A 12,708-nucleotide genomic window follows, 5' to 3' on the forward strand; every position below is an offset into this window, starting at 1 on the left:
TAATTAGTTATTTTTTTATTTATGTTATTGTTTACTTTCCAATTTTTTAAAAATATTTCTCGTTACATCCAAACTTGTGGCACATACATAAAGTATTAAATATAAATAAAAAATAGCTAATTGTACAATTTGACTATAATTTGTAAGATGAATCTTTTAAGCCTAGTTAGTCTATGATTAGACAATATTTATCAAATACAAACAAAAATATTATAACATTTATTTTGCAAAAAAATTATAACTAAATAAGTATTATATCTAATATTCTATACACGTGCCGCAAGATTTAAAGTGACGAGAAATCTTGAAAAACTTTGAAACTAAACAAGGCCTCACTGAAAGAAAAAGGAACAGCGAAAAGGGCTAGAACAGTCAAAACTCAAAACCTACGGCCCTTCCGCGCACCCTGTTCACTATGGCCTTCGCTGCCTCCCCTTCCCTCTCCGCACTCACTTCGTCCACCACCGCCGCCGCCGCCGCCGCCGCTGCCGCTGGCGCCGCCTCCTACTCCTCCTCAACGCCTTCTTCCAACGCTTTTCACGAACCGAGGCCTCTCCACCTCTCGCTAAAGCCCATCTCCCCGCTCCCCAAACCACATGCGCTCTCCTGCTCCGCTCCGCACATCCCCCGCGCCGCCGCCGGGGACGGATCGGGCGCCGGGAACCGCGGGGATGACTCCGGCGGGAACGGAGGAAAGGATGGAGGCGGCGGCGAGGATGACGACGACTACGAGGAGGCGGAGTTCGGCCCGCTGCTCGGCTTCGACGAGGTGCTGCGCCTCGCCGCGGCGCGTGGCGTTGTGCTCCCGGGCGACATGATGGAGGCGGCCAAGGACGCCGGCATCCGGGAAGTCCTCTTGCTCCGCTACTTCGATCTTCAGGTCCTCGAATTTCCGGGAACTAGTATATTGCCCGTGCTAAAGCTACGGTAACATCTAGAAAAAATTATAAAATAAAAATAAATTCCAGAAAAGATAATGTTTTAGGGGCGATGGCTATAAATTTTTACAAATTTGCAAGTTGAGATGGAAACACATTTGTTAAGCTATGTCAAATTTGTAAATGCTTGTTCTGTGCCCTCCTCTTTGGAAAGAATGATGAACCTTGCTTTTTCCTCATTCTGGATGGAAGATTAATAGTCCACATCAAAATATTAGGAATAGAAATAAAACTGGATGAAAGAATACTCCACGTCAAAAAATTAGGAATAGAATAAAGCTATACATTAGCATCAGGAGGCTATGGCGCCATGCCAATTCAGTTTGTGATAGTCAATTGGAGGCATGCATATGCAAAAGGAACAAATCTTGGCTCATAAAAAATTGTAAAGCACGATTTTGTAAATTTGAAAAATAATTTGGAAACGTGTTAATTGAGAAGATCTATCAGCAGATTGAACCATTGACACCTATCTTCCAAAGAAATGTAGGCAATTATTGAACATGAAAAGCCTCCAAGGATCACATTATTATATAATAAATAAATATGCACACATGTTAGGCATAGGCAATATACATTGAATACCTTGGTTATGGTAAGGTTCTACCAAGTAGCTGCCCAATTTGTAGGAAAGGATGGAAGTGGAACTCATGGCTAGCAGCATCTTGTCCATGTGCAAGGCAGCAGTTTAATTGACTTAGAAATTCAAACATAGCCCAAATATGATAGTTGCTATAAAGAGCATATGCAAGAACAATACAAGAAGCTGCCCAATAGGATTCTCTGTTTCTACCAGCTAAGGATGTAACAACTCCAGATGCACCAGATTGGAGCAACCTGGATGTCAAATCAGAATAAGTTCCTTCACTCAAATGATTCAACGTGAAAAAAATCTGGCCAGTATTTACAATCAGAAAATCAGCCCCTTCAGAACTTGAAGGGCTTATTGCTGAGTAGGCAGAAGTAGCCTTCTAGCAACAATAGGGAGATACATGGAGTCAACATTTGATTTCATCATCATACTCCTCACAACAATAGAAGGAATACCTGCATCAAAATAGCATCTTAAATACATGAATGTTGCAGTACAGTTACTAATTAGACAACGAAGCACACTTTGCGAAGACATCCATCGGAAACTCTGAATCATTGACATTATATTCAAAACGTCTAAAAAAAGGCTGAAAGAAACTCTGAATGAATGATAGACATCCATGAACGATTGGCAACTGAAGCATAAACTGGGCTGTGGCAAAATGTATATACTCCGAATTCTTAGTGAGTGGTACTGAGCAAACACAAGCTCATACAAATCGGAAGCTAAGGAGAATTTCAGTCACCAACCGCATGCACGTTGCCGCTCGCCCGACTGCGGAGGCGACGTCGACGCGCTCCGCGATCAACATGCATGTACGCGCAGTCCCTGACAGCGGCACAGCACCCGCCCACCCACCCGAGCCGGTCCCGCAGCCGCTCCTTCCCCCGCCCGATGCCCTCGACTGCCTGACGCCTGCCGCCTACCGCCGCCGGCCTCCTCCGTGCGCTCACGCTGGAGGCCCCACCGCCTCATATCGTCCAGCGCATCCTTCATGGCCTGCACGAGTGCCAAACCGCATGAAAAAATTGAGCCATTTGCACACATGGCACGGACGCGCATGCACCTGCAGCGCGTCCTCACGCCTTGGCCGCGTCCGTGAGCACCGCAGCCTAGCCGCGCTCCATCCCCATGTGACAATCGCGACTGGACGGTGGCGGTCGCAACTGGCGGATCCGGCGGCGCTCGCAACCGGTGGCCCGGCGGCAGTCCGGCAGGACGACTGAACTATGCTCGGCTAGGACGACTGACGACCGGGACGTGCACGGCCCTCCAGATCTGTGGGCACCGCTCGTCCGATGTCGTTTCGGCCCTGCCTCCACCGTCCACCCTATGGCCGCCTACCTCGCCCCTGCTAGCATGGCCTTGGAATCCGTCATCGGCATCATGGTTCGTAGCCGCCTAGCCGGTCTCGCCTGCCGCAACCGCAAGGCCGCCCGGCCGGCCTGCCATCACCATTAGGTCTGGGGAGAGGAGTCGTGCGTGGCCTTGGCGACCGATGACCAGCGACTTCGCAGCCGGAACCCTGGCGTCCTAGCTAGCGGCCTGTGGCCTGGTGGAGACCCGGCCCACTATGGCCGACTCCCATGGTGGTGGTAGCCTCTCCCATTGGCGGCGGCGGCTCCCTTGTGCAAGGCGGTTCGGTTCCATCCCTAATTCCTGCTGTTGGAGAGGTGTTGGCACGTGGGGGGAGAGGAGGAGTCAGCGAGGTGGATTGAAGTTCCGTGGTGGTGGTGCTCGTGCGAATAATAGACAGAAAAAAAGATGACCTGTGGTTCAAACCTTGGCTGCGGGTCACAGGGTTGGGCGTTGCCGCGCTGGTGCGAGGGATGGGATGAGTAATGAAGGACGATACACGCGATTCCGATCGTTAGATCTGAGTATGGAGAGAGAAGCCTTATAATAGAATCTGGACGGTTCATTTAAAAGATGTGATTTTTTGGTGTACATTTTCTAGGGTGTATAAAGAAGTGATATCTCAGTAGGGGAGGATTTTTTGGGTGGCTCTAGCAAAGAAAAAGTCGGTGCATTAGTAGGGTAGATTTGTCTGGAAGATGTGAACGTGGCCGTTTTTCCTCATTACTTTTGATGTTGATCTGCGTAGGCTGCGCCATGGCCGCTAGGCGCGATGATCCGCTCCTTCTCGATGCTCCGCAACCGGATGCTCGCCGACCCGTCGTTCCTCTTCAAAGTTGGCACCGAGGTGGGTGCGGTTGGCCAGTTATTTTTTCAAGTGGTCAGAATATAGTAGTTCTGCTGTTACTGACAATTGCGTTATGGGTTCAATGCAGATTGTGATCGACTCTTGCTGCGCGACATTTGCAGAGGTTCAGAAGAGGGGAAAAGATTTTTGGGCGGAGTTTGAACTGTACGCTGCTGACCTTCTTGTTGGTGTAGCAGTTGATATTGCACTTGTGGGGCTGCTGGCTCCATATGTGAGAATTGGGAAGCCATCTGCTTCAACGGGGCTCTTTGGAAGATTCAGCAGGATGGCTGGATCTTTGCCAAGCAGGTGAAATTTCGTTCCCAGTTGTCTATGGAGATTTGTACCACACCATGAAAAATTTGAAAGTCTGTTGAACTTGTATATCACTCCCATGACCATTTTTTCGTCTACGAAATTGAAAGAGATTGGAGATGTTTCTAAACTAGCAATAGGGCTTTGAATTTAAAAAAAAATCTATTTCTGTATGACACTAAGATTTTTTTTTTTTTTGAAAGAAGACACTAAGATTTTAAAACTGCAGTGTTTTTGAAGCTGAAAGACCAGGCTGCAGATTTACAGTCCAGCAAAGAATCGGAACATACTTTTACAAGGTAATGAACCTTACGTGGCAAAGATACTCCCAATTTTGAGTCATTGTATGATTGTTAGTTCGAACTACAGGAGCATTGCCATGCTGTTTGTACAAGTTGTACTGGCATAACCATTTAAATTGCAGGGTGTGTTGTATGGTTCAGTTGGATTTGTCTGTGGCATAATTGGTCAAGGAATTGCTAATATGATAATGACTGCCAAAAGGTAACAGCATACCGTTATTCGTGCATCTGCACATCAAAAATCTCCTTTTGCTATTAAATGATAAATGACTAAGTTCATAGTTGCTTGCTTCCCAGTTTGGTTTCTTGTTGATCCTATCACACTATTGTATTATTTTGCACATGGATTTATAGGTTTCTTATTAATATAATGTCTGTGTGTTTGACTCCCGCTCAGTAAGGTTGATTAATATCTTTATCTATTTTCCCTGCTGTCTTGTCTTGTGTACTGATGTTCGCTCCATGTTCAGGAGTGTCAAAAAATCAGATGAAGATATTCCTGTTCCACCTCTTGTTAAAAGTGCTGCTCTGTGGGGTAAGCCTATTATCTGTTTCCCCTTCGCTATCACTTTTACTTGGTCTGGGAAACATTTTTGGCAATTTGACATTCCACTGATAAATTCACCTGATGATTTTTATACATCATCATATTCAAATGCTGAATCAATTCTGACTACTAATACATAGGAAGCTGCTAAGTTAGCTGCCGAGACAGTTGGGAGATGTAGTGGTAGTGCTGCCTGAGGTCCACCATGCTCTCTTGAAGGTTCTTTTCACTGATCTTATATATCAATATATGGAGTTGAAACTTTTGATGATCCAATAGTTGATTCAAAGGTATCAAAATCCAGACAGTCAAGAAAAAGGGACACTAATACTCCAACAATAGAATTAAAGATTAATAAACTAACTGCTAATAACATGACTTGGCCAAAGTGTGGTATTAGAAGTCAGTGTATAATATAAATCTTTAATTAGTTCTATTGTTAGAGTATCAGTGTCCCTTATTCTTCACTGTATAGATTTAGTTCCTTTAAATCAATTCTTGGATCCACAAAAATTGCAACTCTAGATACAGTGAAAAGAACTTTGAAGAGGTAAAGGTGGACCTTAGGCAGGACTAAACCACTACATCCTGAAGTTAATGTACAGCAAAGCATATCTCAATGTTGAATGACTTGCACTTGGCTAATCTTTTAAGTTTTAACTACGTTTTCTTCAATATTCACATAACTATCTTGGACCAGATAATCTCAGATGACGGAAGTTCATGTTAAAAATTTCCCATTTTGGCTCATGCTGAGCTTGTGCAATTTTATGCGGCATGCTTTGTGATTTGTGTGCTCATCTAAAGTATAGTTTCTCTTGTTGGGGTCTTCCAGTGTAACTGACAACTGACAAACTATGTTGACATGCAGGCGTGTTCCTCGCTGTATCATCTAACACACGCTACCAGATCATCAATGGCCTGGAGCGGGTAGTGGAGGCATCGCCTGTCGCAAGACGTGTTCCCCCTGTTGCTATGGCTTTCACAGTCGGTGTTCGTTTTGCCAACAATATCTATGGTGGAATGCAGTTCGTGGATTGGGCGCGGTGGAGTGGAGTTCAGTAATGGTGGTACTCTTCGTTGCAGTTACCAAAGCATCATTAGGTTCAGGTGGATCTGTGTTGTTTGTTTCATTACATTTCCTGGTAAGTAGCGGAGGCTGGGGCAGAGCTCTGTGAAAGTTTAACTCATTTACTATGAGAAACAAGGAAGTACGTCGCATCATATGGCATTTCTATTGCTGCTCAATTGATCACGTGCACTTTTGCCAAACTGAATGAATAAAAGCGTCCTGGCTCCTGAATTGCCCCTAAATCATTAGATCACTGCCTCAGTGCCTCCTTTTGTGTTGGCGAATGTTGACCCGTGGGAAACATGTCCACCTCTTTAACTGAATTGTTACACAAATGATATTGAAAAAAAAAAGTTCAGCGCTATATCCTGATGATGCATTGACCAGATCAGTCGAAATTGTAGCGGTACACCGGTACCAGTGAAGACCAGAAGCCGAAAACGATGCGTCTTATGATTGTAATATGTATATAATTTTTAGTCATCACATGGCGATGAGTCTATGCGTACAGGTGGCGTGTTTGAAAACATAAGTGATGCGAGACGGTCAAATTTGGGCGGTCTTAGAGTCCGGCCGTTCGGACCGAATATGTCGTCCGGCAACTCCCGCCCAATATTTCCCGCCTGGGGTATTGCGCGTATAGGCTGTATAGAAGCTAGCACTCTGAATCTGGGCTATTGGTCACTGTAACCCGCGTCAATAGCAAGACAGGCGTGGCTGCGGACAGATGACAGGCTGTCCCATCAGCTACTCACCCACATGCAAATGACTTTTTAACGAATTAAAAAAAGTCATAACTCTTAAACCAAACATCCAAATTAAATTTCAATCACACCATCAAATTTCTTATAATAAATCCTTTAAAACAAGATCTCATATGAATATATTCAGATAAAATTTTATTAATAAACAATTATCTATTAAAAATATAACATTGTCTTTTATTGAGCAGATGAAATGTTCTAAGTTTAGAGAACAATGTTCCATCTTAGGAGGAAACATGTTCTGGATTTAGAAGGATAATATTCTAGTTTTAGGTTTGTGATATTGGTATTATAATATACGTAAAAATAAATAAAAGTACATAACACAAATAAAAGAAATAAAATTTATAGCAATGCATAAGGAAAACAAATAAATACATGTAATTGAAAAAAACTTTAAAAGAACATCACGTGGATACTTTTCAAACATCCTAAAATATAATATAGAACAACACATATATATTAAGCGAACATTACTAAATACATTATAGAACATCACATGTATACTAAGTGATACTAAGTGAATATCACAAAAATATCATAGAACATCACGTATATACCAAGAGAACATTACTAAATACAATATAGAACATCACTAAATACATTATAGAATATCGCATATATATATTACGTGAACATCACTGAATATATAGTAGAACATTACATGTATACTAAGAGAACATCACGAAAAACATCATAGAACATCACGTGTATACTATATGAACAACACATATTATAGAACATTATATGAATACTATATAAATATAACATAACACAATATAGAACATTAAACGTACGTGAATATCACATATATAGGAAAAAATTTAAAAGTAAAAATAAATTATTAAAACAATTAATTAGAATAAAACAACTAATAAACATACACATAAAAAATTAACCGTTAACAAATGATAAATATGTAGAACATGAGTAACTTAAACAAGGACATAAAAAAATACAAATAATAATGTAAAATCACATAAAAAAGAAATAGAAATAAAAATAAATTGGAGAAAATAAAAAATATTAAGAAAGGAAAGGGAAGTAAAAATGGAGAAAAGAAATAAAAGAAACATTAAAAGTATAAAACCTGAAAAATAACAAAAATCAAATAGAACATCACTAAATATATTATGGAACATCACAAATACATTACATGAACATCACTCAATACATCATAGAACACCACATATATACTAAGTGAACATCACTGAATACACCATAGAACATTACTGGATACATTATAGAACATCGTATATATATTACCTAAACATCACTAAATATACCACAAAAATATTACATGTATACTGAATGAACGTCACTAAATTCAAAATCAAAAGAAAAAAAATAAAAAAATAGAACATCAGCACGTGAACATCAAAGAAAATAACAAGAATAAGAAAAAAGATAAAATATACAAAACAAAGAATAATATAAAACAAAAAAGGAAAATAAAAATAAAGCACAAAAAAGATAGAAAAAGAACCAAATGGAATATAAAATGAAAAAAATAAAGAAAAAGGAAAGAAAAATTAAAAAAAAGAAACAAAGAAAGATTAAGAAATAAAACATGAATAAAAGAAAACATAATTAAAAATATAAAAGGAAAAACAAAATCAAAATCAAAATAATAAAAATAAGAAAAAAATATAAAGATACAAAACAGAGAATAATATAAAACAAAAAAGGAAAATAAAAATAAAGCAAAAAAAGATAGAAAAAAAACCAAACAGAATATAAAATAAAAAAATAAAAAAAGAAAAGAAAAAGAAAATATAGCAAGTAGCAAGAAAAAGAAAAAGATAAAAGAAACAAAAAAAGAAGAGAAAACTAACAGCAACGATGGCGAGGGAAAAAGAAAAGAAACATAAAAAGAAAGAAAAAAAGAAGGAAAGAAAAGGAAAGAAAAAATGAAAAAGAAAGAAATAAAAAGAAAACGTACCTGGCAACAACCCGTCACGCACTCACGCATGCGCGGGAATCCCCATCACGCACTCACGCATGCGCGGGAGTCATCGGACGACGGCTCCGGTCCGAACGTTCGGACCGGAAGATTGGCGGTCAAATTTGTGTTCTCCGAACGAGACGAAACGAAGGCACGATAGAAGAGCCCGGCACGGGACAGGCTGGCTCAACCATGACGACCCTCCTGCCGCTTGTGGCGCTGCTTCTGGCCGCGGCCGCGGCGGGCGGCTCGTGCCCGGCGACCTGCGGCACGATCGACATCTCGTACCCTTTCGGCGTAGGCCCGGCGTGCTCCCTGCCGGGGTTCAACCTCACCTGCGACTCCAGCACGTACAGCAGCCTCCTCTGGCTCCGGCTCGGCAGCCCCAACGTCACCGTGGACTACATGACGGTGTCCGCGAGCGGCTCCATCACCGCGCTCGCCGCCCGCGTGATGCGGTCCGTGAACGTGCCCGCCGCCGCCGCCGACTACTACGCCTCGTGGGAGGGCCCCGGCAGGCCGTTCGCCATCTCCGGCTCGTCGAACATGTCGCTGTTCGTTGTCGGCTGTGGCTTCGCGGCCGCGCTGCTGGACAGCGGCACCGGAGCCGCGGTCGGGAACTGCTCCGTGATCTGCGCCGGGGAGCAGGTCATGGAGAGGCTGCCGGACGGGCTCTGCGCCGGCGTGGGATGCTGCCGCATCGACGTGCGTGTGCCCCTCAGGGCGTTCGTCCTCAACCTCTCGCGCACGGGCGAGGGTGTCATCGGAGACAGGGTGACGTTCCTGGTCACTGGCCGAGACGGGTACACGTTCCGGGCGAGCAACCTGGAGCAAGGCATTGTTGCAGGCGAGGTCGCCCCAGCTCTGCTGGACTGGGCCATCCCTGACCGCGCGGATTGCGCGCTGGCTGCCGCGGACAGAGCTAGCTATGCCTGTGTCAGTAACAACAGCGAGTGCCAGGACTCGCCGATTGGTGGCTACGTTTGCCACTGCTCCCAGGGTTTCCTCGGCAACGCCTATGTCGTCGATGGCTGCGTACCAAACCAAGGTAATCCTCCTCTCCGTCTATGCCTCTTCTCGCCACTCGGATGTGTTGCCAATTGCTAGCTACTGAGCGCGTGGTCTCTTCTAAATTGCATCTGCACCTCCAACAGTTTATGGTTCAAGACAGCCGAAGGTGAATTGTCCGACGATGTGTGGGAATGTGAGTATCCCTTTCCCCTTCGGCATGGAGCTGGGCTGCTTCGCAAGGATACATCTCTACCTGGCGTGTAACCCGGGGCCAACTCCTCCCATCCTCCAGATGACTGAGCATTCGGTGGTCACTGACATTTCCATCGACCAAGGTATCTTGAGAATTCAGAAGCTCTCTGACCCAGGCGGTTTCCTGGACGGTCAGGACAGCGCGTTCTACGCCTTCTCTGGAGAGTCAGGTGTGGTGAAGTGGGCAGTGGATAACTTGACTTGCAGATATGCAATGGCGAACAAGGATCAGTACATGTGCGTCGGCACTCATAGCGAGTGCATAGAAGTCACGGACGACAGGACGAGCAGGCATGTGGGGTACAGGTGTAGATGCTCCTCTGGTTTCGAAGGGAATCCTTATATTGAAGATGGATGCACAGGTAAGTTTCAGGAATGTTTAATTGTCATTTCCATGTTCCTGGATAGTTATCTACTTTCTCTGTCTCATGGTACGACGTGCAATCTGCAGATATTGACGAGTGCTTGCAGCCAGATAAATACATTTGCCATGGCGTCTGCCAGAATAGCCTTGGAAGCTTTTCTTGCACTGATTGTCCGCATGGAACAGAGTTCGACACTGCTGCAAGAAAGTGTAAAGCATCCAGCACTATTTTAGGTAAGCCGTCTTGAGCAAATTCAGGTCTCCGTTGATCAACGGATTCACTTTTTTTAGCACTTCTCGCATATTTCAAGTGCCTGATTTTGTTGTTGTTCAAGCAATGGGTAATTTTGTCATTGTTTAACTATAGAAAAAAAATTGTGAAATGCCTCCTGTGAGTTGTTCTTTTAGTTGTATTAGTTTGTTTTTATAAGATTATTGCCTAAAATCATCTCAAAATTAGGACACCTGAAATATAGCAAGTCCTTTTTTTTTACCGTAAATGATGTGTGCTCACAAGTCCGCAACCAATGCAGGTATCACCATTGGAATCAGTTCTGGTGGTGGCCTTCTATTTCTTGCAGCGATCGCTGTCATTCTCAACCGAAGATGGAAGAAAGGAGTCCAAAAGCAGCTCCGGAGGCGGTACTTCCGCAAGAACAAAGGCATTCTCCTTGAGCAGCTCATCTCCTCTGACCAGAACGCGAGCGACAGCACAAAGATATTCTCCCTGGCCGAGATAGAAAAGGCAACGAATAACTTCGATCAAGCCCGTGTGGTTGGCCGCGGCGGCCATGGTACGGTCTACAAAGGCATCCTAACGGATCAGCGCGTCGTCGCCATCAAGAGGTCGAAGCTGGTGGCTAACTCAGAGATAGACGAGTTCATCAACGAGGTCGCCATCCTCTCGCAGATCAACCACAGGAACGTGGTGAAGCTCCACGGGTGCTGCCTTGAGTCCGAGGTTCCTGTGCTCGTCTACGAGTTCATCTCCAACGGCACACTGTATGAACTTCTCCACGGTCAGCGAAACAACGGCAGTCTGTTGCCACTGCCATGGGAGGAACGCCTACGGATTGCCACTGAGGTTGCTGGCGCGCTCACATACCTGCACTCGGCGGCTTCCATGTCGGTACTTCACAGAGATGTCAAGTCCATGAACGTCCTCCTGAACGACAGCTACACTGCAAAGGTGTCAGACTTTGGCGCGTCGAGGTTGATCCCCATTGATCAGACGCACCTGGTCACCGCCGTGCAGGGCACCTTCGGCTACCTGGACCCGGAGTATTACCATACAGGCCAGTTAACTGACAAGAGCGATGTCTACAGCTTCGGAGTGATACTTGCTGAGCTCCTGACGAGAAAGAAGCCGATTATCGAGAAGGAGAATGGCGAGAAGCAGAACCTGTCAGACTACTTGGGCGCGGCGAAGGAGAAACCTCTTGAGGACATAGTGGATGATCAGGTTTTGGAGGAAGCGAGCAAGGAAACAATCATGTGCTTTGCTCGCCTGGCGCAGGAGTGTCTCGATCTGAGAAGAGAGGCGAGGCCAACCATGAAGGACGTGGAGGTGAGGCTGCAGCTCCTCAAGGGACGCACTGCTGCTTCGAGATCGAGAGCAGACGGCGAGTTTCGTCGTCCTGGTGAAACAGGGCGAGGCGATCGGCGCCGGGGTGTGGTTCCGGTGACTGGTCAGGACGGGACGCGTCAGTACAGCCTAGAGCAAGAGTTTGCATCATCCCTGCGCATACCACGCTAGGTTGAAGTCATCATTATGCTGTTGAGAGTATTCTGTGGTGCATCTGCTGCTTTGGGCTGCCATTTCTGTATGTAGAGCAAAAGCCTATACAGGACTTACAGAAGGAAGCATGTGAGCCTGTTAGGAAAATGTTCAGATGCTGCTGTTACAGCTCGATTGGAAATCCTGAAATTTACAAATGCAGATCCAATAAATCTAGTTCGAAGGTGATGCAATCTAGTCCATTCACCTAATCATGCGTGACTCAGGACACCAGGTCGTCGGCAACCTCCCAACCTGGTGGATTAATGTCCTGAATGACACATATTGCTTGGGTCGCTTTCTGATTTCTGGGTGCACGGATAGCTCTGGTCCAACACATTTTCCATCCGAAGGGAGCTTCATTTTTCGCCGTATATCAAGCTAGTCAAACTTGTTGGCGGAACCTTGAATTCCACGGATGTGACATGGAGCAAAGACTCCGCATCAGCCCGTCTTCCACGGCAGATTACAGAAAATTCTTCTGCCCAAACCACTAGGGCTTACTTTGGCAGCACAGGTAAATTAATCACGGGAAAATAGTCACGCGTGTGGAATTTTTTTTGACATTTGATTCCCACTACCATCTCTGGGGAGATATACATGCGGGGGGGAGTTTTGCTGTG

General features: G+C 44.6%; 1 pseudogene; it reads left to right on the plus strand.

Moving 5' to 3' along the window:
- Positions 368 to 12,573, plus strand: LOC8056022 (annotated as a pseudogene).

The sequence above is a fragment of the Sorghum bicolor genome, chromosome 6 (genome assembly GCF_000003195.3).
Source record: "Sorghum bicolor cultivar BTx623 chromosome 6, Sorghum_bicolor_NCBIv3, whole genome shotgun sequence".
NCBI classification, from domain to species: Eukaryota; Viridiplantae; Streptophyta; class Magnoliopsida; order Poales; family Poaceae; genus Sorghum; species Sorghum bicolor.